The sequence below is a fragment of the Aythya marila genome (genome assembly GCF_965140915.1).
Source record: "Aythya marila genome assembly, chromosome: 16".
NCBI classification, from domain to species: domain Eukaryota; kingdom Metazoa; phylum Chordata; class Aves; order Anseriformes; family Anatidae; genus Aythya; species Aythya marila.
In genome coordinates this window covers 2,287,657-2,296,193 of record NC_139057.1, presented here as the reverse complement: position 1 = coordinate 2,296,193, position 8,537 = coordinate 2,287,657, and positions in this window count along the sequence as shown.

Below are 8,537 nucleotides of genomic sequence, written 5' to 3'. Positions count from 1 at the left end.
ATAATACAAATGCTAACCAAGTGAGAAAAATATGGGGAAATAGGACAGTGTGAAGGGCAAGGATAAAACTACAGAGGTCAGGGATTTAAAGCCATGTCTGGCCCGATGAAGTATTGGCCGTAGTTTTGCCTCAAGCTGGAGATTTGATTAGAGATCTCCAGGAGCCCTTTCTATCCAACACCGCTATAATTCAGTGATCACTAATGAAGTTTGCATATTCCAAATTTTGCTGCTTTTAAACCAGAGCAGTCAGGTGAATAAGCCTGTTTCTTGAGATTGAAGAATTGAGATGGAAGAGGTATGCTTGGTGCTTAACCTATTGTAAGGCAGCTCAGCAGTCTGAAACCCAAAGATACTGTTTAAATGGTCTGAAAAATTATGGATGGATGGATGGATGGATGGATGGATGGATGGATGGATGGATGGATGGATGGATGGATGGATGCCCCAGAAGTTCACAAAGGACAGTCTCATAGATGGAGCCAAAAATTACAGGTTTATCTTTAAATTTGAAAATTAAGTCTAGGATTCTGAATTGTCAACAGAAAAGGTCACAACACCTACTTTGGGCTAAGAAAGCAGAGTTTAAGGCACCTGAGAGCTTTTCAGGCTCCTTTGGCCAGCTCAACAGTGCTGTGGCAATCCCAGCAACCAGTGCCTGTAGAGCCGAAATTTCAGTTCTTTGGGGTTAGATATTATCGAGGTTACATTTTTTGTCTGACAGAAGTTTTTGTTTTCTACTCACAGGGGATGGGTTTTGACCTTTGACTCACTTCCTTTGGATTCCCTCTGAGACCAGATCTGTCAATGGTAATGCTGTACAAGGCCTGAATGCAATCACTCTTGGTGTGACAAAATAACTGCATACTGATTATCATAGTCTGAAATCACACCATATTGTGGTTTTCAGGACAGTAAAGTATCTTCTTCTCCTAGCAGTCTGCCTGAATTATATTATTTGTGTCCAGATGCTATCATACCGGATTGGATTGTGCTATCTCTTGCAAAAAGCAGTAAATTAAAGCTCCCAAATCACTGCTTACTTCCCACAGGCTATCTCCTTCTGCCATACTCAGTGCTTATCATCCTGTAAAAGGGAATAGCACCGACTTTTCCCATGATCCTGACACCTGACAAAACTACATTATTTTTTTTGCATTACTTGTCTTGTTTTCTTCTGTGTGGAGAGGAAAGGGGAAGGACAGAGGGGAGAGTGCTGATTTGTTTCCATAATCCTAACCTCCGCTTCGGGATAGACTGGTGCAGGGTGCCAGCTAACACGAGCGCATTAGATTGACTTAATGAGAGAAGCTTAAACAAACACACTTCACCATCTGATGGGATAAAAGCACGTATAAGGTTTCCTACTCTGCCTCATCTGGCTAGCTGCTGCCTGTTTAGATGAAGATGGCCACCACGGGGTCATTGATAAAAGTCAGCTTTTTGTCCACCCTTCTGCTGTTCAGCTGCAGGCTCCCTTGCCCAGGGAGGGCTGTGAAGTCTCCATCCCTGGAGACATTCACTAATTGTTTGCAAAAGAGCTCAGGGAACCTCCTCTAACTTCAGAGTGGGACCTAACATCACAGTCGGCCTTGCCTTGGGTGAAGGATTGAGCAGGAGGCACCCAAAGGTGCTGCCAGCCTCAGTAGCTCTCTGTGTGGTGCCAAGCAGGCGAAGGGAGCTGTGTTTTCCTCTGGAAAAGCTCACATGTCAGCAACTCAGTGCTTACAGGGACAGCGCCCATATAAATTACATCAGGAAAGGTTACCAAAGCATGAAATTCCTCCTTCACCCTGAGTATATTGGAATTGATTCATTTTCATGAGAGATGTGCTCATGCTTGGCACTAAATTCTTTCACTTCGCTTTCAGCCCGCACTGAACACCCACATGCAAATGTTGCTTTTTTTCCCCCAAAGAAAGTGAGACACTGACGTGAGTTTTTGTGCAGGTTTGTAGTAACAGAGGGCCCTGGTAGACTTACTGCAGTAAATGTCCTTACAAAAGAGAGTGACGAAATACCCTTTAACTTTCAGTCTTGTAAATCTGTCTTCATACGATGAGCAAACATGGTAGGCTTTGTGCAATCAAATCCTTATTTTCACATATAAACTGGGTTCTGTTTTCAAGCAAATGCTGGCATGTACAAGCCTGGAGATGAGCTGTCCCTTGGAAACTTCACACTCCAGGTTGTTCCTGTGCTGAACTGTGTGTGACTCCCTGGTTTTCTCATCTAGATTTAACCTAAACTTTCAAGACTGATGACACCCTTCTGCATAAATACATTTATATGAGCTGGTAGTAGCACCCACCTTCCCTAAATTCACTCATTTGTTTAAAATTCCAACTTTTAACTGTTGGAAGAACCTGATCTGAAGAAAGACCACTCTATCATCTTCCATTTCTGCTTTATTCTTGTGGTGACCTGTTTCCAAGCAGAGGAGACCACGTCTGTTTGTTCAGCTATGCTATAACTTATTCTTACTGCAGGATCTAATGCTTGATAGACATTTATTCATGCTGAATGACCAGCCGTTCTCATGCACTTTCGAGAAAACAAAATAGTTTGATTACACAAAATGTAGACAGGGGAAAAAAAGAGATTAGGAATGCAAAGTGTGCCAGAAAATGGTCTTTTCCCCATCCACTGGTTTATGAGGACTGTGCTTTTCTTGAGGGATGAATCTTGGCAGCATTGGGGAAGGCAGCAGCATCCTTTTACTTAGGTGCTTCAAGACCTGCTCATCTTGGGACCCAGACAAAGCTCCCAGGGACAGCCTGGCATCTTGTATGCTCCTGCAAAATTACGGAGTCTATATAGCTGCAGAGGGGGTGGCAACAGTTAAGGAAACGCAAATTCATTTCAAATGCAAATACCAAGGCAACAGTTTGCATTAAAAATTAGCAGCTCTGAATGTCAGAGAAAGAGTTTTACAGACTTCATCTGCCTGCTTTCAGGCAAGGTGTCCAGACGTGGGCAGGCTGCTATTTCCAGAGACCTGGGCTGGAAAGGGAGACGTCTGGGAGGGTCTCTGGTCACTTCTGCAGGAGCAGTGACCTGGGGGGATGACGGGGTTCCCAAGGAGGGACTGCAGTGCCAGAAGTGGTCAGAGGATGCTCCAAGTGTATGGAAACAGTGAGAGGATGATTTGAGAGCAGTGCTGCAGACTTGCTGAGCAGCAGTAGGAGACCAGGAGGTGTCTGGCAACGTGGGGAGGCTGTGGCTGGAAAAGCAGCAGGACAAACAGCAGGGGTGGGCCAGCATTCACGGGGCTTTGGAGGAGGAAGACCCAAGTGTCTTGTCTCAGCTTGTGACCTGCTCTCACTTCTTCTTGTGCTTTAAAATCTCTTGTTTTTTTTTTTTTTTGTTTGTTTGTTTGTTTGTTTGTTTTTTGTTTTTTTTTTTTTTTTGCAACTGGATTTCAGGTTAAAAGGAAAAATAAATAGCACTTTCAAATGAAACAGAAGCTGATGTTATCTCAGCAGTTTCAGCCATCACTTGCCAAGTTCTGCTCTGGCACAAACGGGTCCCTTCCATCTGGTGTGTGCTTCCAGCTCTCTAAATTGAAGTCCTGTCCATGCGATCCATTTTCTGTAACAGAAAACTTCACGGGCCATTTCTAGCAGCTCCCTCTGTCTGACTGCCCCTCTGGTTTTTGGCTGTGCAGGGTTTCCTCCTGCCAACCTCAGGCCCCCAGCTCAGGATGCTCTGAGCACAGAGGCTGGGTCCCGCAGGAGGGTTCCTCACAGACACCCTGCTTAGGTCTGGCAGGGGGATTCAAAGCTTTCAAAACTGCTGCCCAATTCCTCTTTCTTTCAGTTTTCTGCCTTGGCCACATTTACAATTAATAATAGCTGCAGCTGTTGTCACTGCACAGTATTAGCCACTCACTTTTCTTTACAGAAAGGCAAACTTGCACAGATCTCTTTTAAAAGAGAAGTTTGCTGCTGAAGGAAGCCTGGAGGCATTGGATAACATTTTCTTTAAATTGTCCAATTAAAAACAAAGTGTCCAAGAGCTAATAACCAAAGCAGATGTTAGCTCAAAATCTAAACCAATTATTTTTAAAATCTGCTCTTGATTGACTTATGTTAATGCACTATTTTATTATCATGAATAATTGTAGCTTGTGCTGTGGTTTAACAGTCTAATTACGTAGATAACATTTGTTTTGTGCGCCCACGATAAGGACAGACTTTTAATTGACTCGGCAAATCATAGCATGACAACGACTGGGCAGAGCTTTGCATCTGCAGCTCTACAGAGGGCATGAAACAGGAGCTTTGACATCAGAAGAAGCTATTAGAGCTTGTGCATGTCTTGGCTACATGGGGAATTAATGAGAGCATCTCCAACAAAATGCTTCTTTCTGTTCTCTCTCTGTGAAGACCCCAAGGAAAATTTGCTTGACTGCATGCAGCTGGTGGCTGGGGGGAGCCAGAACTGAGAGGTATTTAGGATATTTGTTTTCTGTGCCCCACCTTACTGCTCCAGAGAGGGTGATGTGCTGGAGATGTTGTTCTTCAGAGGTGAAGAGCAGGCCTGCACAGCTGCGATGCTGTTATGTTGGCATACGATTTCTGCACAGGGAACTCATTAAAGGCTTTACAAAAAGCTTTGCAAAGAAAGCAACTTCGTCAGCAACCCCAGACAAGGGGCAGGTCCCTGTGCTGAGGAGGGAGAGGGCACTGGCAGTTTGGAGCCTTCTTCACAAACCTCTGGTTGTCTGCCCACTTGCCCATGAAAAATAAAGCTTGTTTTTTGGTGTTTCTTTTTTTTTTTTTTTTCTCTTTTATTTTGCCAACATTATTATAGATACCTTAGACAAAGGCAAGAGAAAATAACCTTTTTTCCTCCACAGAAGTTTTTTGTTGTTGTTGTTGTTGTTTTTTTCCTCGCTTAGCACAAACAGTGTCTTGCACAAAAATAAGAAGCTAAAGCTCAAGGACTCACAAGAACAAGAATTTCCAGCAGTCTGATATCAATCTCATCAGCAAAAACATCTGTGAGCTGCCTAGAAATTTCTGTGACTGCACCTTAATACAACTTCCTTAACCAGAAACGTTTTAAGACTTATCCAAAGCAGTGTGAGCAGCTGTGCATTGCCTTTGGCAGGCTGGCTGTATCAGATGTCCTAACCGCAGGAGCCCCCGAACCATGGTTATGCTCAGTGATGGTCACTAGATCACAAGTCCATCCATGTACGTGTCTTGTTATGCCCTCGATGTACCACAGCCTGCTAAGGAGGTGCCTGGTTTATTTAGTGGGATGTGAGCAGTGCTTGGGAGAGTATTCCTTGTCCCACAAGTGTTGCAGTGTCCCTGAGCACATCCCAGCTGTGTGACACTTGGGAAGGACACTGAGTGTTCCCCATGGTGTGGGTTAGGGGCACAGATCTGGGTGGGGATAACAAGGGACTCATCAGCACTTATAAACACAAGCAGCTCCAGCAGAGATCACCCGCTGGCCACCAGACAACCAAGAGCCACATTAAGACAAAAGCAGAGATCTGAACTCCATGGCAAAAGCACTGAAGAGGACAAAGAAATCCCTCCATGCCCTCTGAAATGAGTCTTCCCCCATATTACAGCAAATTCTGTTGCCAGCAGTGCCCTCCTGCTCTGCTCCAGAGGAGCCGGAGAAAATTGCTAGCCTATAATCAAGATATTTTTCACGTGCCTCCAATCGTTAAATAAATGTGAAGGTCACAGGGTTGTTTTCTCTCTTCCTCTTTGCAAAATCCATTTTTATAGAGATCAATATCTGTGAAGATTGAAAGAGAAAACAGACTTTGGGAAGCAAACCTTAACTACTTGGAAGCAGGGCAAGAACACGATGCTCTCCAGCAGTATTTTATTTAGATGCAGGGTTTATCACTGCAGACCAAGGCTGACATCTCTTCCCTTCTTCAGAAGGCTTCTTTCTTTCAGTGTCTCTTATTTCTTCCATCTGCAGCAAGAGGATGAGTGGCGAATAAAGCTTAGCACCTGGCACATCCATTCCCACATTTCAAAGGGGTTTGCTCCCTGCACTGTTTTCATCCCATCAGCTGGAACATGCTGCCTTCTGATTACTGGAAGTCTTGGAAACAAAAGGAATGGGAAAGGTTCTTGCCTTTTTTTTTTTTTTTTTTTTTTTTTATAAAGTCTCTTCTTTTATAGGCAATGTAGCGAAGAACCTATCTAAGATTTACTTAGAATATCAAATGGCAGATAAAATTCCCAAATGCTGCTGATCTCTGTGTTAGTGATCCAGCACTTGGCTTTTATTCCTCCCTTCTGCAAGCTAAGTTTCTGTGCCAGGCAGTGGTCAGAGCCTTCCCACATCCCTCTGCTGTCCCTGTGCCTTGGTGCAAGCTCTTGATTTGCTCTGCAGCGGGAGGAGGCAGCCTGAGAGCCACAGAGGAGTGGGGAAAAGGGGCTGGTGAAGATCTCCTTTTCATGCAGAAGAGGTATTTACATCTTTACAAAATTCTAACGTGTTAAAACTGCTTCTTGTGTTCCAGATAAAACAACTTTGCCCACTTTGTAGCCAGCTCATTTTTATATCGAACACCATATCAATATCCATGGCAGAGCATCCTTTCAAGGGCCGGCCTCAGCCTCCCAACCCTCTCTCCATCAGGAGGAGATGAAGTAAATCAGCTCTCAGCCGGTCCCAGAGGCTTCCGTGCTATGGTGGGAGATGAATTGCACCGTTGTCTCCTATGACTAATGCAGAATAATCATAGCAGGACTTCACAAAGTGCCATACATCTTCAAAGCTCTCTATGTCCATTAGCTAAATAGCTCTACTCAAGCAAGCACTAATGCAGGATGGAGAAAACAGGACATGTTTTCCTCCCTCTGAAACACAACTGAATCCACATGGGAGCTTTGTTCCCTTTTCACAGGACTGTGTCACAGTCCTTGGGTCCAGATGAGGTGAGCGCAGCCCCTGCTCTCTGCAAGTGAGAGCAGGCAGGGCCAGTTTACCACCGCCACGCTAATGAAGATCCCGAATTAACCAAGCCGTGTGCTGTCGGCTCTGGAAATAAAGCTCCTGCACCCTCTGCTGGGAGAGGGTCGCGGATGCACAGCCCTGACACCAATGCCACCCTTTCAAAGGAGATGAACCTAAAAGCACTTGTTTTACCCAGAAAATACCAAGTAACTACCACGTAATTCACATCTAGGAGGCTTTAGGGAGCGCTTTCAGAATGCTGCAGAAATTCCCATCCTACAGATGGGTGAGCCCTGAAGGCAGTGCCACGCATGAGGACGGGCTCAGGGTGGGCTCCAGAGGGGACATCTCTGGCCACCAGCCTGGGGCAGCCCTTTTGGTGCGGGGCCATCCACGGGAGCCCCAGCCCGACCTCCTCCCCATGCCAGCATTACCAACCTGAAGCCCATACAGGCAAAGGGACCTGGCTGGAGCAGGACAAGGCTCTACCAGTCCAAAGCATCCCCTAATTCTGTAATTCTGTGTTAACACTCAAGTTCTGGGTCGTTTCCCCACTCCTTTCAGTGCAAGAATATACATTTTGCCTCATTTAGGAACCCAGTCTCAATGAATGCCTTTATTTTTGCCAGCAATGCTGCTTCTCTTCTGCAAATAGTAAAGAAGCTGGGAGACTTCCTAAAACCAGGGATGAGCCCAAACTGGGTGTGATCTCCTGCTTCTCCCCAGAGCAAGCAGCTTTGAGCTGGATGTTCATAAGTGGTCCTTCCTGGGATTCCCCGGAAACTCCACTGTGTTTGTCCAGCTGGTGGTTAATTAACATTACCAAGCAGCTATCAGTGGGTCTCTGGACTCTGACAGACCCAGAAGTTTAGCTGCAAAAGACAGCAAATTAGTCTGCTCCTAATGAGGTGATGAGCTCGGCTGCTGCTTCCTAGCAGCCTTGAGGGGTTCTCTGAGGAAATTCAGCCTGCAGAACAGCAACGTAATTTCTCTGGCTATTCAAACAAACAAGCAAAGGGGCTTACTAGCAGTGCTTCATCCTGCTGTCAGCCCTGGGAAACAGCAGGCTCTGCTCCACGACTCCTCACAGCAGCAGCAGGACGGGCTCGCTCTGCCATCTAGGGTCCAGTTATTTCTAGGGTCCAATTATTTTATTTTTATTTATTTATTTTTCCTATTTCAAACCCTTTCCACTCACGGACAACATGTGAGTGTGGGTTTGCTCTTACAAAACCCCTTTTGTGCATGGCAGGGAGCTGGGACTGCTCAGCACGCTGCTTTCCTGGCTTCTTCACACTGACTTGGTGCATGTTGTTTAACCACTTTTAATTAAAGTTGCCTTAATTGATTAATATTCACTGGCTCCTTCTTGCTCTGATTTCAGTAAAAGCTTCAGCTGAATCACAAGTGAAAAAAAAAAAAGCCACATGTTTTAGCATTTGTCTTCTAAAAAAGAAATTAGGACATGAGATGTAGGAACCTCATTTGTATCTTAGTGGGGAGAACCAGCCCCAAACCTACACACTGCTTTTGTGATTAAAAAGGAATTGAACAGAATTTTTTTCAGCAACGAGAGACTCACAGCAGCGCTGAGC